The sequence below is a fragment of the Hemiscyllium ocellatum genome, chromosome 39 (assembly GCF_020745735.1).
Source record: "Hemiscyllium ocellatum isolate sHemOce1 chromosome 39, sHemOce1.pat.X.cur, whole genome shotgun sequence".
NCBI classification, from domain to species: Eukaryota; Metazoa; Chordata; class Chondrichthyes; order Orectolobiformes; family Hemiscylliidae; genus Hemiscyllium; species Hemiscyllium ocellatum.
The window spans coordinates 22,216,908-22,236,897 of NC_083439.1; the positions used below are offsets into that span (position 1 = coordinate 22,216,908).

Genomic DNA, 19,990 nt, shown 5'->3' on the forward strand with positions numbered 1-19,990 from the left:
TCCTTCTTAAAGACACTGAGGACATACATATTTGATATCCTAATTTATTTTTACGCTGTTTTGACAATTGTTGTGTCTAGCTGGGGTACAGAAAGTAGAGTTGGTTGCAGTATAGGTGTTTTTCAGGAATACTAGCACAGGAGTTGAAGCTGCATAAATGTGATGCTAATGGGTCAACCACCACTGGAGTTTGCAATAGGAGTGAGAATGTTCACAGACAGGTTAAACATGGACAAGGAAACATCCTACTGGTCACCATATACTATCCTCACTCGGCTGATGAATCAGTACTGCTCCATGCTGAACAACATTTGGAGAAAGCACTGAAGGTGACAAGGGGGCAAAATATACTCTGGGTGGGAGATTTCAATGTCAGGCGCACTACCGTTTGGACTGATTGGGTCCTAAAGGACATAGCTGCCAGACTGGGTGATGAGGGAACAACATACTCAACATCATCCTTATGAAATTGCCAGCAGCAGATGCATCAATGACAGTATCAGTAAGAGTGACCACCACACAGTCCTTGTGGAGACCAAGTTACGCCTTTATATTGAGAATGCCCTCCACTGTGTTGTATGGAACTATTCAAAGTTTGTGCGAAGATTTGTAGCTCGGGTGCTCGTTGTTGTGGTTCTGTTCGCCGAGCTGGAAGTTTTTGTTGCAAACGTTTCGACCCCTGGCTAGGAGACATCATCAGTGCTCTGGAGCCTCCTGCGAAGCGCTTCTTTGATGTTTCTTCCGGTATTTTATGGAACTATCTCTGTGCTAAATTGGTGTGGAGGTGTCAGTGTTGGACTGGGGTGGACAATGTTAAAATCACAACACCAGGTTATAGTCCAACAGGTTTATTTGGAAGAAGTATACGCAGCGCTCCGAAAGCTTGTAGTTCTCAATAAATCTGGACTATAATTGGTGTTGCACGCTTTTTAACTTCACGCTAAATGGGAAAGACTTTGACCAGGTAAAAACAATGACTGCAGATGCTGGAAACCAGATTCTAGATTAGAGTGGTGCTGGAAAAGCACAGCAGGTCAGGCAGCATCTGAGGAGCAGGAAAATTGACTTTCCGGGCAAAAGCCCTTCAGCAGGTAGAGAGGCAGAGAGTCTGAAGGGTGGAGAGATAAATGAGGGGAGGGTGGGGTGTGGAGAAAGTAGCATAGTACAATATGGGGATGGAGATGGAGGTGATAGGTCAGGGAGGAGGGTGGAGGGATAGGTGGAAAGGAAGATAGGCAGGTAGGACAAATGGGGACAGTGCTGAGCTGGAAGTTTGGAACTGGGGTGAGGTGGGGGAAGGGGAAATGAGGAAACTGTTGAAGTCCACATTGATGCCCTGGGGTTGAAGTGTTCCGAGGCGGAAGATGAGTCGTTCTTCCTCCAGTCATCGGGTGGTGAGGGAGCAGCGATGAAGGAGGCCCAGGACCTCCATGTCCTCAGTTGAGTGGGAGGGGGAGTTGAAATGTTGGGCCACAGGGCGGTGTGGTTGATTGGTGCGGGTGTCCCAGAGATGTTCCCTAAAGCGCTCTGCTAGGAGGCGTCCAGTCTCCCCAATGTAGGAGAGACCGCATTGGGAGCAACGGATACAATAAATGATATTGGTGGATGTGCAGGTAAAACTTTGATGGATGTAGAAGGCTCCTTTGGGGCCTTGGATGGAGGTGAGGGAGGAGGACTGGGTGCAGGTTTTGCAATTCCTGCGGTGGCATCCTGCTCCTCGGATGCTGCCTGAACTGCTGTGCTTTCCTAGCACCACTCTAATCTAGAATCTAAGATTTTGACCAGATCAAGCAACTCAAGACTGGGCATCCATGAGGCACTGTGGACCATCAGCAGCAGAATTGTACTCCAGCACAATCTGTAACCTCATGGCCTGGCATATCCCCCACTCAACCAGTACATCAAGCCAAGATATCAACCCTGGTTCAATGGAGATTTTAGGAGGGCATGCCAGCAGCAGCACCAGGCATACCTGGAAATGTGGTATCAACCCTGGTGAAGCCACCAAGCAGTACAGAGAGTAAGTGATAGAGCTAAGAGATCCCACAACCAACAGATCAGATCTAAACTCTGCAGTCCTGTCATATTCGGTCATTAATGAGGACAACTAAACAACAGACTGGAGGAGGAACTTTCACAAATATCCCGATCCTCAATGATGGAAGAGCCCAAAAACATAAGTGCAAACCATAAGGCTGAAACATTCTCAGCAACCTTCAGTTAGAAGTGATGAGTGGATAATTCATCGCGGCCTCCTCCAGTGATCCCCAACATCACAGATATCAGTCTTCAGCCAATTTGATTCATTCCATGTGATATCAAGAAACAGTTGGAGGCACTGGATACTGCAAAGTCTATAGGCCCTGATAACATTCTGGTAATAGTACTGAGGATGTTTGCTCCAGAACGTGCTTCTCCCCTAGTCAAGCTCTTCCAGTAGTTACGGCACTGGCATCTACCCAACAATATGTGAAATTGCCCAGGTATGTCCTGAACTCAAAAAGCAGAACAAATCTAATCCGGCTGATTACAGTCCAATCAGACAGCACCTTCCAAACCCACAACCACTTCCACCTTGAAGGACAAAGGCAGCGGATACAGGGGAACACCACGACTTGCAAGTTGCCCTCAAGTTCCTCACCATCCTGACTTGGAAATAAATCGCTGTTCCTTTACTGTCGCTGGTCAAAATCCTGGAATTTCCTGGAATTGTGGGCAAACCTACAGCACATGGACTTCAGTGGTTCAAGAAGGCAGCTCACCAGCACTTTCTCAAGGGACAATTAGGGACAGGTAATAAATGCTGACCAGCCAGAGATGTCCACGTGCCACGAACAAATATTTTTAAAAAAGCAGAGAAAGGGCTTCAGCTTTAAATCCTTTTGTATAAAACATCATGAATGACCTAATCACACAGCTAACTCAAATGGGATGGCTTACTGCTCTCTCAGCCACCTTTATTTTACCTTAGGTTTTAAAGTATTGCCCATTACAACAAAATCCATTAGCCCAGGATAGCGTTTACAACTGAAAATGTAAGTGTTCAAATCAGAAAGGCTAATTGATGCAGATATTATAATTCAGGTGGTAAGTTCTTTATAAAATGGGAAGAGTTGAAGAGCTAAACCTCGTCAGCTGAAAACAATTCTCACCAGGAATAAAGAAAAAAACAATGATCATGTAAAAGGAATGGTTTCCCTTCAGATTGAATTCAACAGAAGTACAGTTTCATACTAACTTTCCTCTAATAATGTACAGCCCAAGCCAATTAACTGAAGTCAAAACTATAGGAAGCTAGTCGGAAAAACTTATTCCATGAAATTGACAGAAGGTTGCCAACTAGACTTTCCCACAAAGTGTGGGAATTCCTTTCTACTGTAATAAGATTACTGATTGAAGTATCAAGGAAGGAAGGATTATGTTATTCATCAAAGAGGATTATAAATGATTTGCTAGAAAGTTGCTCATAATAAGATGGACTAGTCAAGGAAATATGAACATGCATGGTAAATCTTTCACTGTACAAAAAGCTAGATCAAAGTGAGGTTCACTACAATTTGCAAAGCTGGTTCACACCAGGTTCATCACTAATTAGTTAGTGAATGAATCAAAAGTAGTATGAATCATTTACTTTACAGAGAGTGGTATGTGCCTGGAACGCAGTGCCAGCAGAGGTGGTAGAGGCAGGCACGGTAGATTCATTTAAGATGTGTCTGGACAGACCTGTAGGTGGGGATCAGAGGGATACAGATGCTTAGGAATTGGGTGACAGGTTGAGACAGTAAATTTGGATTGGCTCAGGCTTGGAGGGCTGAAGGACCTGTTCCTGGGCTGTATATTTTCTTTCTTTTAGATTCCCTACAGTGTGCAAACAAATCCACACCCACCCCTCTGACTAATGCACGTAACAATTATGGACAATTTAGCATGGCCAATTCACCTAACCTGCACATCTTTGGACTGTGGGAGGAAACCGGAGCACCCGGAGGAAACCCACGCAGACACGGGGAGAATGTGCTAACTCCACACACACAGTCGCCCGAGGCTGGAATCGAACCTGGGACCCTGGCGTTATGAGGCAGCAGTGCTAACCACTTTGTTCTTTTAAAAGTAGAAAGACCCAGTTCAATGCCCTATGATATGATATGATCCCGTGTGGCTACAGGATCTCTTACAATGAAGTACTAAAATTCCATAGGATTTATAATAGAAGGGAATAAAATCAAAATATGGTGACAAGAGATTTGATGTGGAATTTTTCATGTATGACTGTTCTAACAGGTCTTCAAGGGAATCTGTATCTTGGCATCATTATCATAGAATTCCCACGGTATGGAAGCAGACCATTCGGCTCATCAAGTCCACACCGACCCTCTGAAGGCATCCCACCCAGACCCCTGCCCCCCCACCCCCCCACCTTAACCCTGCACTTTCCATAGCTAGATGACCTAGCCTGTATGTCCTGGACACTATGGGCAATTTAGCATGGTCAATTGACCTAACCTGCACATACAGTCATAGAGATGTACAGCATGGAAACAGATCCTTTGATCCAACTCACCCATGTTGACCAGATACCCCAACCCAATCTAGTCCCACCTGCCAGCACCCGGCCCATATCCCTCCAAACCCTTCCTATTCATATACCCATCCAAATGCCTCTTAAATATTGCAATTGTACCAGCCTCCACCACTTCCTCTGGCAGCTCATTCCATACACGTACCACCCTCTGCATAAAAAAGTTGCCCCGTAGGTCTCTTTTATATCTTTCCCCTCTCACCCTAAACCTATATCCTCTAGTTCTGGACTCCCCCCATCCCAGAGAAAACACTTTGTCGATTTATCCTATCCATGCCCCTCATAATTTTATAAACCTCTATAAGGTCACCCCTCAGCCTCCTATGCTCCAGGGAAAATAGCCCAAGCCTCTTCCTATAGCTCAAATCCTCCAACCCTTTCAAGTTTCACAACACCTTTCCGATAGGAAGACCAGAATTGCTCCAACGCAGTATGGAATGAATCCGGAGCACCCAGAAGAAACCCACGCAGACAAAAGGAGAATATGCAAATACCATATAAACAGATGCCCAAGGGTGGAATTGATTCCTGGTCCCAGGTGCTGTGAGGCAGCAGTGTTAACCACTGAGCCACCGTGCCACCCATGGGTGCCCTTCTCAGATCCTGAGCTTATAGTCTGCTCACATTTCATTCTAAGCCAGCATCTTGGCAGTTTTGATCAGCGGTGCTTTGCTATTGCCTTTCACTCACAAGGGCAGGGGCCCTCGAGTTGACTTCAGCCTGAAATGGAATTGAACCGTGGTGCAAGTGTTACTCTGAACCATATTCTAGTCAGCAAGGTAACTGGACTACCCAACCCTTTGGCAGCAGTGCAGCCACCTTATAACTGTTGTTGAAAGTATATAAAGGAGCAACTTCTGTTTTTTATCTCTATTTTGCATTGGTTGGTTGGTGACAATATATAACAAAAGACCAGTCTGAACAATGGTGCTGATAATATTACTGATGTACACATTTGGGTAAAAAGAAATCCAATAAACACAGGTCAACCAATAAGTTATCAAATAATAACGTTTGCCCGGGTTAAAGCAAGGTGTAGCTCATAGATTGCTACACCTTGAATTTGTGAGCATTATTTGATTGTTTTGAGTCAGGCAGCCTCTGTGACTTTGAAACCTATTTATTATTGCTTCCTGTATTTAACTGTAAACAGTATCTTTTCGATTGTTCTTTGTTTCAATGTGGTTTCAGATCCACAGAGAAATAGTTGTATCCAGCAGCAATGACTTTAGTACTACAATAAACAATTTAATATCAAAAAAAAGGTCAATTACAAATGCTTCATTCAAACCAAGCCCAAATCTGGAAATTTTACTCAACTTTTAAGATATTTATTTTGAAACAGGAACTGTAGAATAAGTATTATAGCATGGCAAAGTAATGTTATGCAGTGAACAGGAAGTATGAAGAACCTGGCTTAAACCTACAAGAGTGTGTAACATAACAATGTTTTATAAAGTACATTAAAAACACAAGGTTTTTTTCATCTGATTGGTTGATCTTATTATCTTATGGGTAAAAAATGAGGTCTGCAGATGCTGGAGATCACAGCTGCAAATGTGTTGCTGGTCAAAGCACAGCAGGTTAGGCAGCATCTCAGGAATAGAGAATTCGACGTTTCGAGCATAAGCCCTTCATCAGGAATAAGAGAGAGAGAGCCAAGCAGGCTGAGATAAAAGGTAGGGAGGAGGGACTAGGGGGAGGGGCGATGGAGGTGACCTGGGGGGTGCAGTGAGAGAGGGACTCACTGAAATCCTTGTAGAGGGAGGAAGAGAGCTTCTTCAAGGAAGGCATCCTTGTAAGAGGATTCGCAGTAGGTTAAAATCTTCGAGTAAAAAATGAGGTCTGCAGATGCTGGAGATCACAGCTGCAAATGTGTTGCTGGTCAAAGCACAGCAGGTTAGGCAGCATCTCAGGAATAGAGAATTCGACGTTTCGAGCATAAGCCCTTCATCAGGAATAAGAGAGAGAGAGCCAAGCAGGCTGAGATAAAAGGTAGGGAGGAGGGACTAGGGGGAGGGGCGATGGAGGATTATCTTATGTGCAACCTTTAATAATTTGACACATGTTACCTCTGCATTATATTTTGTTTTGCTAGCATTTGTGGTCATGTTCAATTTATATTTTTCCATGGGATGTGGGCATTGTTGGCAAAGCCAATGTTTATTGCCCATTCCGAAGTCTTCTTGGGATGATAGCGACAAGTTCAAATGGGTCCACATTGGAAATTAGTTTTCAAAGCACTCCCGTTGCTCCTTCCTTCATTATTATTTATAACACAGTCTCTATCACTACACAACTTCTTAAATAGGTCCATGCATATAGAACTTTATGCTTTTATTAACAATTATCAAGTAACATAACAATCCCATCCCAACTCTTGGTCTCATGAGCACTCCTCCTCAAACCCCCCCTTCCTCACTTCTGGTCAGGTCAGTGTTCCCAACCACACCAAGCACATCACGTTGCCCGCCCTGATTCCTACAGTATGCAATTATCAGCCTGAAAGTTCAATGACTTGCCATGCAAAACATGTAAAAACCTAAAAGTGTAAAAATATAGTGGCACAATGGCTCAGTGGTTAGCACTGCTCTCGCATAGTGCCAGTACCCAGGTTCGATTCCAACCTTGGGTGATGGTTTGCGCGGATGTTCTCCCTGAAGGTTTCCTCCCACAGTCCAAAGATGTGCAGTTTAGGTGGATTGGACATGCTAAATTGTCCAATAATAGTTTCCAGGGATTTGCAGGAAATGTGGATTAGCCACGGGAAATGTGGGGTAATGGGGATTGGGTGAGGATCTGGATCCGGATAGGATGCTCTTCAGAGGGTCGGTGCAGACTCAGTAGGCCGAATGGCCTCTTTCAGCACTGTAAGGATTCTGTGAAATCTAAATAGTCTTTTGTACTCTGCTACAGAAAATTCAGAGTCTAAAAGTGTGGTGCTGGAAAGGCACAGCCGGTCAGGCAGCATCCGAGGAGCAGGAGAGTCGACATTTCAAGCATAATCCCTTCATCAGGAATGTTGGGGGGTGTGAGAAAGGGGCTGAGAGAAAAATAGGAGGGTGGGGGTGGGGGTGGGGGTGGGGGGTTGGAAAGGGCTGAGAGATAAATAGGAGATGGGGCGGGGCTGGGTGAGGGAAGGTAGCTAGGAATGCGATAGGTAGATGGAGGTGGGGGTGATGATGATAAGTTGGAGCCAAGGGCGGAGCGAACAGGTGGGAAGGAAGGTGGACTGGTGGGACAGTTCAAGAGGGCGGTGCTGAGTTGGAGGGTTGGATCTGGGATAAGGAGGAGGAGGGGAGATGAGGAAACTGGTGAGATTGACATTGATCCTGCGTGGTTGGAAATGAGGTGTTCTTCCTCCAGTCGTCAGGTGGCTCGGATTTGGTGGTGGAGGCAGCCCAGGACTTGCATGTCCTTGGGGGAATGGGAGGGAGATTTGAAGTGTTGGGTGGTGAGGTTGTTTGGTGCATGTGTCCCAGAGGTGTTCTCTGTAGCATTCCACAAGTTGGCATCCTATCTCCTGAATGTGGAGGAGACCACATCGAGAGCAACGGACACAGTAGGTGAGATGTTTGGAGGTGCAGGAAAATCTCTGCTGGACGTGGAAGCATCCTTTGGGGTCTTGGATGGAGGTGAGGGGGGAGGTGTAGCCACAGGTTTTACACCCTCCGACCCAGCACCACCCTCTTAAACTGTCCTGTGCATCATTCCTCCCACTTATCCCCTCCACCCTGACCTATCACAATCACCCTCCACCTTCATCTACCTATCTCCTTCCTAGCTACCTTTGCCCCAGCCCCACCCACTTCCCATTTATCTCTCAGCCCACTTGGCCAACCCCCACATTCCTGATGAAGGACTTATGCTCAAAATGCCGACTCTCACGCTCCTCTGATGCTGTCTGACCTGCTGTGCTTTTCCAGTGCCACACTTTTAGACTCTGATCTCCAGCATCTGCAGTTCTCACTCTCTCCTCTGCAACTGATTCTAATTAGATTCTGGTAAGACCAACTCTGGTCTATACAGCTAATGAAGTAACTCAGCAGCAGATATACAAGGAACCTGGAGCTCCAGGCAGAGGATAAATTGTGGCCCGGGCAAGGGGTCTATCAATTATCTGGACACAAACACAGCAGCTGAAACAGATCGGGGCACACTCGAGTTATAAAAAGAATGGAAAAATTGGGTGTGGAAAGGACATCAATTGATTGCTCGGTGAGTATTGTACCTCAGTCTCCATTTCTTCAAAGTTAGAGAGTCAGTCTAAGGAACAGAGAAATTAAAAACGGCAATATTTTGAAGGAAAATAAGAGTTGAATAAAATATTCAATAACCTTCTCTATATTTAAGTAACAATAACAGAAAGGAAGTGACTTAACTGGTGGGTCGTCTTCTTCTTTAGAAATAATAAAGTTTATTAGTAGAAATAAGATTCATCACCTGCTAGAACGCACCTCTAACTCTCCTCTTGTGAAGGGCAGCTCTGATCTCAGGGACTGGATGTACATGTATTTGGAAAGGCAAGGACTGATTCGGGATAGTCAACATGGCTTTGTGCATGGGAAATCATGTCTCACAAACTTGATTGAGTTTTTTGAAGAAGTAACAAAGAGGATTGATGAGAGCAGAGCTATAGATGTGATCTATATGGGTTTCAGTCAGTCATTCGACAAGTTTCCCCATGGAAGACCGATTAGCAAGGTTAGGTATCATGGAATACAGGGAGAACTAACCATTAGGATACAGTACTGGCTCAAAGGTAGAAGACAGAGAGTGGTGGTGGAGGGTTGTTTTTCACAATGGAGGCCTGTGACCAGTGGAGTGCCACAAGGATTGGTGCTGGGTCCTCTACTTTTTGTCATTTACATAAATGATTTGGATGCAAGCATGAGAGGTACAGTTAGTAAAGTTGGAGGTGTAATGGATAGCAAAGAAGGTTACCTCAGATTACAACAGAATCTTGATCAAATGGGCCAATGGGCTGAGAAGTGGCAGATGGAGTTTAATTCAGATAAATGTGAGGTGCTGCATTTTGGGAAAGCAAATCTTAGCAGGACGTATACACTTAATGGTGTTGGGAGTGTCGCTGAACAAAGAGACCTTGGAGTGCAGGTTCACAGCTCCTTGAAAGTGGAGTCGCGGGTAGATAGGATAGTGAAGGCGATGCTTTCACTATGCTTTCTTTTATTGATCAGAGTATTGAGTACAGGAGTTGGGAGGTCATGTTGCAGCTGTACAGGACATTGGTTAGGCCACTGTTGGAATATTGCATGCAATTCTGGTCTCCTTCCTATTGAAAAGATGTTGTGAAACTTGAAAGGGTTCAGAAAAGATTTACAAGGATGCTGCCAGGTTCGGAGGATTTAAGCTATAGGGAGAGGCTGGGGCTGTTTTCCCTGGAGCGTCGGAGGCTGAGGGGTGACCTTATAGAGGTTTACAAAATTATGAGGGGCATGGATAGGGTAAATAGACAAAGTCTTTTCCCTGGGGTTGGGGAGTCCAGAACTAGAGGCATAGGTTTAGGGTGAGAGGGGAAAGATATAAAAGAGACCTAAGGGGCAACTTTTTCATGCAGAGGGTGGTACGTGTATGGAATGAGCTGCCAGAGGATGTGGTGGAGGCTGGTACAATTGCAACATTTAAAAGGCATTTGGATGGGTATATGAATAGGAAGGGTTTGGAGGGATATGGGCTGGCAGGTGGGATTAGATTGGGTTGGGATATCTGGTTGGCATGGACCGAAGGGTCTGTTTCCGTGCTGTACATCCCTATGACTCTATAAGTGCACATCCTGAGCAATGCAGAAACTCTGGTGTGCTTATCGTGTCCTAGATAACCAATCACGTGTACAGAAAGCATCAGCTGTTGCAGCACGTGAAGCAGCAGGTTTTGAGGTTTGAGCCAAGGCTGCAATGACTGCAGCGCTCTGAGAGGTTAGAACTTAGTGCAACACCATGTTATGAAAATCGTCAATCCCCACCCTCCGCACAGCTTCAGTTTATGCTGAGCAAAGGGGAAAAGGTGGCCACCTGATGATCATAAAGAAACAGTACTATCACACAAGTGTTTCCAGAGTGGGGACTCTCCAATGTGTAGTCAGTTCTGAAGGTGGAGAGTGTAACCAGAGTCATGTCAATGGCATCATGGGTGACTCAGCTTTACAGGAGGGCAACAGGGGTACTGCAAGCTCAATGCAGCAGATTCAACAGACAAGCGTTCAGCAGCTACAGATTTGAACTTGTGGTAGTATAATGCTTCCCTAGTGACTGGGCCAAGGATATTACTGAGCAGCTGCAAGACGTTTCAGAGGAAGGGTGAATGTCCGCATTCATGGTCCACATTAGTCTCAAAATGACATGAGTAGAAATAGAGGTCCTGTAATCAGAATCGAGAGAAGTAGGTAGCAAATTGAGAGGTTGAGAGCATAGTTTAACAAAACTATAATTACATGCATAGAGTACAGAGGCACAAAAGTTACAAATCGACCCAAATAAACACACTACTTTAGCCTGAACAGGAGTATTGTGCCCATCTGTAGGTACCACACCTTTGGATGCTCATCAAGGTATTCGAAAGGACACAAATAAGATTAATTAGAATGGTTCTGGGGACAAGGAACGTCAATTACATGGACAGATTAGACAAGCTGGGGTGATTTTACTTGCAGAAGAACAGCTTAAAGGGAGATTTAATCGTGTTGCGCCAAATCATGAGGGACCTGAACCTAATAGTTAGGAAGAAATAAGCTGTTTGTGTTGGTGGAAGGCTCAAGAACCTGAGGACGTAGATTTACTGGTAATTGGCAAAAGCAGTGGGGAATAATAGCTTCATGTGGTGAGTGATTACAATCTGGAATACACTGTCAGGGTGTGGTGAAGGCATTCAATAAGGAATTGGATTAAAGCCTCCTTTTGTGCCTTAAACATTTTACAATTTTATCAAAAAGATGCAACTACAACAAAGATTTTTTTAAAAACCAATAGCAAGTGAATATAAACTGGTGGCATTTTCTGTACTTAGACAGCAATATCACTGATGTTGCCTTTAGTAGGATTGGGTGGAAGGAAGAAATGGTAGAGAGCAGACACAGAGTGCATAAAGGATCCAGAGAGACAAAAAGCACTAAAGAGAGATTCAGAAGGAGAAATGATCTGACAGAGCACAAATGCATCACAGTTCAAGATGTTTCACATTGAATGGACTACATAACAACATAGGATATGACTTTTTTTTTAAAAAAAGGAAAATGGGATGTCTTTAAAGGGCTTTATAATTCTCAAAGTACAAATGTCATCAAATTTGGATGAGCTATATTAGTGTATGGTTTGGTGGAACATACTTAACAGAAATCATCCCGAGGGAAGGCCAGTGAATGAGCAAAGAGTGTTCGGTGAATGAGCCTGAAGAGTGCTGGAGTGGGGAGTATTTCAGAAAAGTGGTGGAAAGACAAGTAGGTGCAATCATTAAAAAATACAGAAATAGGTTTGCTCTTGCCTCACAATGTTCTGAGCACTGACAAGTTATTCCAATTTACCGATGCTAAGACACTAAAAAAAAACAACAGAAGGAAGCTCTTCACAGATGATTGTGATATCTGAGAACAGTGAGGAACTATCAGAAGGAGGTATTCAACCATCAAATGGATGTCAGTGAAGATTTACTGTGCAAACCGTGGAATACTCAAGCAGCAAACAACAACCAGATACCTCCAAAGTTTATCCAGTATCAGGATTCTGAACGATACAATCTGTTGGATTTGAGAAACTAAATGCTGAGGAAATATCAGGGGCAAAGAGGAGACAGATTTTCCTCTCTCTAATAGTTTTAATAAAGGCTGCTGGGTGTGCTCATGGCATCAGCACGGGATGGAGTCAACAGTAATTGAGAACAGCTGGAGGTGGCAAATCATCATCTCCTCGGAACATGGAGGAATCAGATAGTTTCACAATTATCCAGCAGCTTCTGTGGTAGTTATTTCAGCAGCCAGCCCACAAGCAAGCTGATGTGTATAACCTAATTTCGCATTTCTCATCATGGAATTATGAATTCTCAATTTCAAAGTTATTGGGTCATCACCAGGACCCATCACCCGGAATAAGGAAGATTTTCACAACAAGACTTGCAAGGTGTTATATAGGTGGTACTGTGGCTCAGATGGAATATTTGATTCATAAAGTGAAGGGACAGACATCCTGACTACTGCTCTGCAGATCGAACAGAAGTTTGAGAACCACAGTAAAGAAAACGTCAAGCTTGTAACTGGTCTTATTGAACAGAAGATAGTTATTTTCCCCAATACTATTAAAAGCTCTAATATGTGTACGAGAGCTATAAAAGGAAAACTTTGGAAATTAGTAACTGCTCTTAATGGCCGCCAAAACAATGGCAGGAAATGACAAAATTCCAATGATCCTAGTTATGTTTTGCCTTCAGAATTTATAAACGCTTTTAAAATAGAAAAAGGATAAGAGCTGAACCCCTATGATCCAACTATCCAAGTTAACCAATTATAACCATGTATCAAATAGCTTCAAAGACCCCAGAAGTTACAAGAGGGAGCAGCACCAGAGTCAGGGTTCTTATTCTTTAACTTCAACAACTTCTTTCCATTTACATGGTGGTGTAAGACTAACTCAGGAAAAATTCTCCAGAGATAGCTACCATAATCCATCAGCCCCACTGATAATCACTGCTTACATTCATACAGCAAGAATGCAGGAGATAGCAAACAACAGTGTTGATCTATTGACCGGAATGCGTTCATGATAGGGATTGTGTCCACAAAAGCCATTGTTTTACAGAAGTTATTTGAAATCAAAAACTGTAAAATGCTAATATTGATAGAAAATATCAAAGAAAACAAATGCAAATTCTTTGCTGAAACATCAGCTGCAAGAAACAGACTGCAGACTACAGTTCAAAGAAAAGGGAACTTACGTTTCACATTAAGATAACTTTTGGTCTTAATCAAGTTGAACCAATATTTGTTAACAGCCAAGATGAAGCAAATAATATTAACATACTTTCTTTTTAAACTTCAAAGATTAGGAATCTCTTCCAACTATTATGTCATGAAATATTGCATCCAAAGTACAGCATGTTTACTGAAATACCAAATATATTTCAACCCCAGTTTCCCCATGCCCCAAAACAATTTCTCCTTGGTTTTACAAGAGAATATCAACCAAATGATGAGCAATGACTATCACATAAATCCAAATTTTATTATAAATTCACCCTATGCACTTGTATCATAGCATAATACAGACAAGCATTTTTTTATTGGATTGCATATTAATCATATTGACTTTTATCCGAAATATGCACTCGGTGTGCTGCCTGATCAAGGGAAGAAGCTGGTTTAAAAACATTTTGCATAAATAGCACAGAGATGCTGAGTACAAGTCCGGAGCCTGGTACTAATTACTGAAGCCAGCACCAAGTAGTCATTGTTAGTACTATGAATGAATTTAGTCTGTACTAAATACTATAACTTTTAGATAGCATCTTTCAAAACCTCACTACCTCCCAAAATGCTTCATTTTCAATTACATATTTTGCAAATACAGTTACTGCTGGGTTGCGGGAAGATAAACACCCACATTATGCACAGTGATGAGATAAATATTTGTTGGACAGATCTCTCCTCCTCTTCTTTGAATAGTGCCTTATAATCTTTTGTATCAGTGAGTACTGCCACATGGTCTTGCTTCATCTAAAACAGCTACAACACTGGCATCAATTTGGCAGTGCAGAAAATTGCCCGGATATGTCCTGTACACAAAAAGGAGGACAAATCTAAGGCAGCCAATTATTGCCCCATCAGTCCACTCTTGATCAATTAACAGTAAAATGATGGAAGGTGCCATCAACACTCCTATCAAGCAGCACCTGCTCAGTGACGCCCAGCTTGGGTTCCAACAGGGCCACTCAGGTCCTGATCTCATTACAGCCTGGGTTCAAATATTGACAAAAGAGCCAAATTCCAGAGAGGAGGTGAAAGCGACAGATCTCGATGTCAAGGCTGCATTTAACCAAGTGTGGCATCAAGAAGCCCTAGCAAAACTGGGATGAATGGGATTTGGGGCAAACACTTAATTGGTTGGAGTCATAGCTGGCATATAGGAAAGTGTTTATTATGATTGGAGATCAGTCGTCTCAGCTCCAGGACATTTCTGCAGGAGTTCCTCAGGGTAGTGTCCACAGACCAACCATCTTTCACAGATTCAATGACCTTCCCTCCAACATAAGGTCAGAAGTGGGGATGTTTGCTAATGATTGTACAATGTCCAGCACCATTCACAATGCCTCAGATACTAATACATGTCCAAATGTAACAAGACCTAGACAATACTTGGGCTTGGCTGAAAAATAGCAAGTAACATTCGCACCACACAAATACCAAACAATGGCCTTCTCCAATATAAGACAATCCACCCACCAACCCTTGACATTGAATAGCATGTCTACAAGTAGCTACAACAGCAGGTCAGAGACGAGGAACACTGAGGTGAGTAACTCACCTCTTGACTCCCCCAAAGCCTTTCTACTATCCAGAAGGCACTTCCTTGGATGAGTGCAGTTCCAACAACACTCGAGAACCTTGACACCACCCAGGACAAAGCAGCCCACTTCAATGGCATCACATCCACAAACATCCATTCCCTCTACCATCGATACTCCATTACAGCAGTGTGTACCGAGTGTACAAGACCCAGTACACAATTTCACCAAAGATCTTTGAACAGCACCTTCCAAACCTACAATCACTTCTATCTGGAAGGACAAGGGTATAAGGTACATCGGAACACCACAACCTACAAGTTCCCCTCCAAGACGCGTACTACCCTAACTTGAGAAATTGTATTACTGTTCCTTCACTATCGCTGGGTCAAAATCTTGAAATTCCATCCCTAAGGGTATTGTGGGTCTACCTACAGCACACAGACTGCAGCGATTCAAAGTGGCAGCTCACCACTAATTTATCAAGGGCTACTTGGGATGGGCAGTAAATGCTGGTGCTGCCAGAGATGCCCATGCCTGACAAGTGAAAAGAAAAAGTACTGGTTCATCTAAAAGACAGCATCTTCAACAATGCAGTGCTGCCCTGATTTGGGGCAGCACTGTTAATAGCCTTAAAGAGTTAATTGAAGTCATCTGGAGAGAAGCTTAGATTAGGCCTCAATACATTAATCTTGGTACCGAAAGGAAGAGGCAATATAGATTCAAGGGCACAACTTTAAAGGGAATGCAGGAGCAAAAATATATGTGCACAAATCATTGAAGGTGGTGGGGAAGGTTGAATGCAGGGTTAAAGAAAAACATATACTACAGCATTTTGGGTTTTGTCAATATGGGCATGGAAGACAAAAACAAGGAAGTTATGTTAACCTGTACAGAAAACATTGGTTCAGCCTCAACTGCGAATACTGCACCCAGATCTGGATGGATTAAAAAGGGCACAGAAATGATTTGCAAAACTGGTTTAGGGAATGAGTGACTTCTGCTCTCCGGACAGATTAAAGAAATTGAAGCTGCTGCTGGAGAAGGTTTGACAGAGATATTCAAAACCACGAGGAGTCTGGGCGGAGTAGATCAGGAGAAACTGTTCTACCTACTGAGAGGCTGAGAAGCAAAGAACACTGGTTCAAGACATAGTGTAGAAGGTCAGGGTACCAAGGGAGTTGAAGAGCCGTGGATGGTGGAACAAGGAGAGGCAAGCAAGGAGGAAAATTGCAGGGCCCAAGAATTTGATAAGTAGGAATGGGCAGGACCTTTAAAGATAAAAATGTTAATGTAGTGTAAAAGGGTTAAAGGGTGAACAAAAATAAGTGCAATTTAAGGTATGGACAATTAAAATTTCTGAATGTGCTAGATGCAGAAAAATGTGACAGTCAATTTATGCACAAGCTTTCTTGAAAGCCAAATGATAATACTAAATCCAAGTAATCTAAGTAAATAATCCAATGATTATACTTTGGTATGTTAATTAGGGGATAAATCTTTATGTGGATACAGCAGATAGCTCCACTGCTCATTTTGAAAATGGTGGTGTGAGATCATTCACATCTGCTTGACAGACCAAATGGAGCCTCAGTTAACTTTGCATGTGAAAGACAGTACCTTTCACCCCAACAGTGCAGTACACCCTCATTTGTGAGTTGGAGCATCAGAGTAGATATTTTTGCCCAACTTTCTGGACTGGATATGAAACCCACAATCCTCATACCATGAGGGCTACATACCTCATATTAGAGACAGAGCCTTTGCTGAAACCAACACACACAAAACATTGCAGATTTCAGATAAAAGATCCAACTGCTCCAACAATGTGCTTTAAAATACCTAGCCTGTTAGAATAACCCTTACAAAAGACGTTTGCTGTTGCACTTCAGCGGGCTGTTGGTGGTGTCGATGGTAGCCATGAATGCGGAGGTGCCAGTGTTGAACTGGGGGGGGGGAAACAAAGTTAAAAATCACATGACACCTGGTTATAGTTCAACTGGTTTATTTAGAAGAACAAGCTTTCAGAGCGCTGCTCCTTTGTCAGGTAGCTACCTAATTCAACAGCATTATTAGCTGGGTAACAAGCCAGCTGCAAGATATGTTAAAAATTGGTACCAACAAAAACCTAATTGCCTGATACAGGAGTTTAGATGACATTCACAATTACTCAAGCATATGCTCATAGGCTATCTTCTTAGCTTGCAACTCCCCTTTGGTATGCACTCCTCTGAACAAATACAAGGTCATGGTGATGAATTAGATGATCTGGGTTTTTGTTTGCTCTTTCCCCCCAATTTTCACCGTGGCAGTTGTACTGCTGAGGCCAGCTGAGGTCAACTGGTAAATTGGAAGATGTTCCTGGAACACATGGCTCAGCAACTCAACCACTGAGATGTCAATCCCACCTTTACATAGTCTTCTACTGTGGATTCTGAATAGACCTCTCCTGCAGGTTTAACGTTAATGCCGGATATAACAGACTTGTCAGTTGAACCTAAATCTGTTGATGACTAAGGCATCATTCTAATTTTGATCACTCTTAAAATTTGCTACTTCCCAAAGCATCTTTAGATAATGAAAAGCTTACTTATTTACAGCCACTATACCTGCAAACTATAAAAGCATTTTTGAAGTAAACGTTTCTCATCTTACAAGTGAATTTTAACAATTCATTCTAACATCAAGCACATTTAAAATAAGGATTGTCTATGCTTTGAACATGTATTAAAATATTAGATTTAAATACTGCACATTTTAATTACACTGTGCAAATCAAATTATACGTTTCGGATTTAAATTGGGATCGGTGCATACTTGATCAAAAGAAACTGCTTTGAGATACGAGACCAGACTCAGCAGCCGGTGAATGTGGTGAAATCAAGTCGATTTTCTCAGCAAATGACTCGGCTTCCAAAATATATTCCTCCAAAGAAAAAAACTGCATAAAAGCCAAAAATAGACCTTGAAGGACAGAGGTCAGGACATTACGAAGGAAGAAAACAAAATCACGGTCAACAACTGCCAAAACGTTTTTGTTTTAAAACTAAACGCATTTACTCAAAGAATATTCCAGCATGTTTGGGACCTGGCACCAGCACTTTCTGTACATGTCTCGTCTCCAGTGACCTTGGGGATAATTCCGAGTTACAAGTCTCCTGCCGTCTAATCTACTGAAAAGCAGTATGGAACTCCACTCACCAAAACTTTCAACCGATAACCCGAGCAGTCCCCGAATTTAACTCCCCAGGAACTCCAGTAACTGGAGCTCCGCACTGAACGCAAATCGCAACAAGTTGCAGTGAAATGGGGTGAAAATCGACAACTTCCACCCCAGACTTTTTTTTTCCCTGCTCTTCTCGGGGCGGAAAGGAGAGTCAAGTTCCTCCAGTCTGATTGAAAGCAAAAAAACTTTTGTTGTTGTTGTTGGGGGAGGACAGTGATCCCCTCCACTCACCTCCTGCCAAGTGAAGTTGTCCTCACGCTGTGTCTCTACAACTCCCTCATGTCAGAGTCACTGCAGCTGCAGCAGCGCAGGGAGAGAGGGGACAAGCCGACAGAGGGCGAGTGAGGCGCGTGCACGCGGAGGGCAGGCGCGCGAGAGCGAGCGCTTGGGGGGGGGCGCGCTCAGGAGAGACCGAGGTGATCTGGTAAGCCCCAGCGTCAACAAAAAGTGTAACACGCGCTGGGAGCAGATAAGTCTCTGATCCTGTTTAAAGAGTAAATTCCAACAGCAAGTTGTTGATGTAACTCTTCCCCCCCCCCCCCGCGAGGGGAGAGGCACACAGGGCAGGACAGGGGAGCAGGAGGGGGTTAATTACCTCTCTGTCTCCCTCCCTAGTGAACAGCACACACCCAGCTGGAGTCAGTTATTAAAACCCTCTTCTCCTGCTGTGAGGGATGGGCATTGTTGCTTATACTGTGGACTGAGAATAAAACAGCTTGAAAATAAAATCCTGCGCCCCCCCCTTGTTGAAATCCCAGCTGGAAGGTCATACTCTGCACCTGCAGTGTCCACTCTCAGCAATGTGGGAGGAATTTAAAGCCCGGGGAAAGGATCACCAAACACTCAATTTTTCACTTCAAGTTAGAGAAAAGTGAAGGTTTCATCTGAGGGAGGGGGGCTCATGGAGGTCACTGCTATACTGGAGAGTCAGGTACATAGCAAACATGAGGGGAGAAAGATTTAAAAGGGACCCAAGGGGCAACTTTTTAAACACAGTGCATATATGGAAGGAGCTGCCAGAGGACTTGATAGAGGCGAGTACAATTACAACATTTAAAATATATTTGAATAGATGTGAGGATAAGAAAAGTGCATATGGGACTGGCTCAGTTTTAGGAAAACTGCTCGGCATGGACCAGTTGGGCCGAAAGGCCTGTTTCTGTGCTGTATGACTTCGTAAACACACAGTTGTAACATGGCAGAAGGCCATTCAGCCCAAATGTCTCTCCCTAGTTCTTGGAATTAAAAATTCACTTATTGCAACTTTTTCCTCCCTCCCTGTGACCCTGCTCCTTCTTCCTTTGCAGATAACTGAATATTTCCTTTGAGAGATTAATTTAACCTACTTCTACCATATTAGTTAAGTGTTTTCCAAATCCTAACCACCTATAGAGTCATAGAGATGTACAGCATAGAAACAGACCTTTCGGTCCAACCTTTCTCTGCCGACCTGATATCCCAACGCGATCTGGTCCCACCTGCCAGCACCCGGCCCATATCCCTCCAGACCCTTCCTATTCATATACCCATCCAAATGACTCTTAAATGTTGCAATTGTACCAGCCTCCACCACATCCTCTGGCAGCTCATTCCATACATGTACCACCCTCTGTGTGAAAAAGTTGCCCCTCAGGTCTCTTTTATATCTTTCCCCTCTCACCCTAAACCTATGCCCTCTA

At 43.6% G+C, this 19,990-nt stretch overlaps 1 protein-coding gene across 3 annotated transcripts in view; it reads right to left on the minus strand.

Moving 5' to 3' along the window:
• The window catches only part of cgnl1 (cingulin-like 1), a 148,918-nt gene extending 130,308 nt beyond the window's left edge, over positions 1–18,610 (minus strand). The window contains exon 1 of one of the 3 annotated variants that reach the window (XM_060853030.1): positions 18,543–18,610. The gene's annotated coding sequence lies outside the window, so the exon portion shown is untranslated. Of the gene's footprint in view, positions 1–18,286; positions 18,356–18,542 lie in introns of those variants that run through there. The other 2 variants (XM_060853029.1, XM_060853031.1) reach the window with 2 other exon arrangements.
• Positions 18,611–19,990: the final 1,380 nt, after the last annotated feature.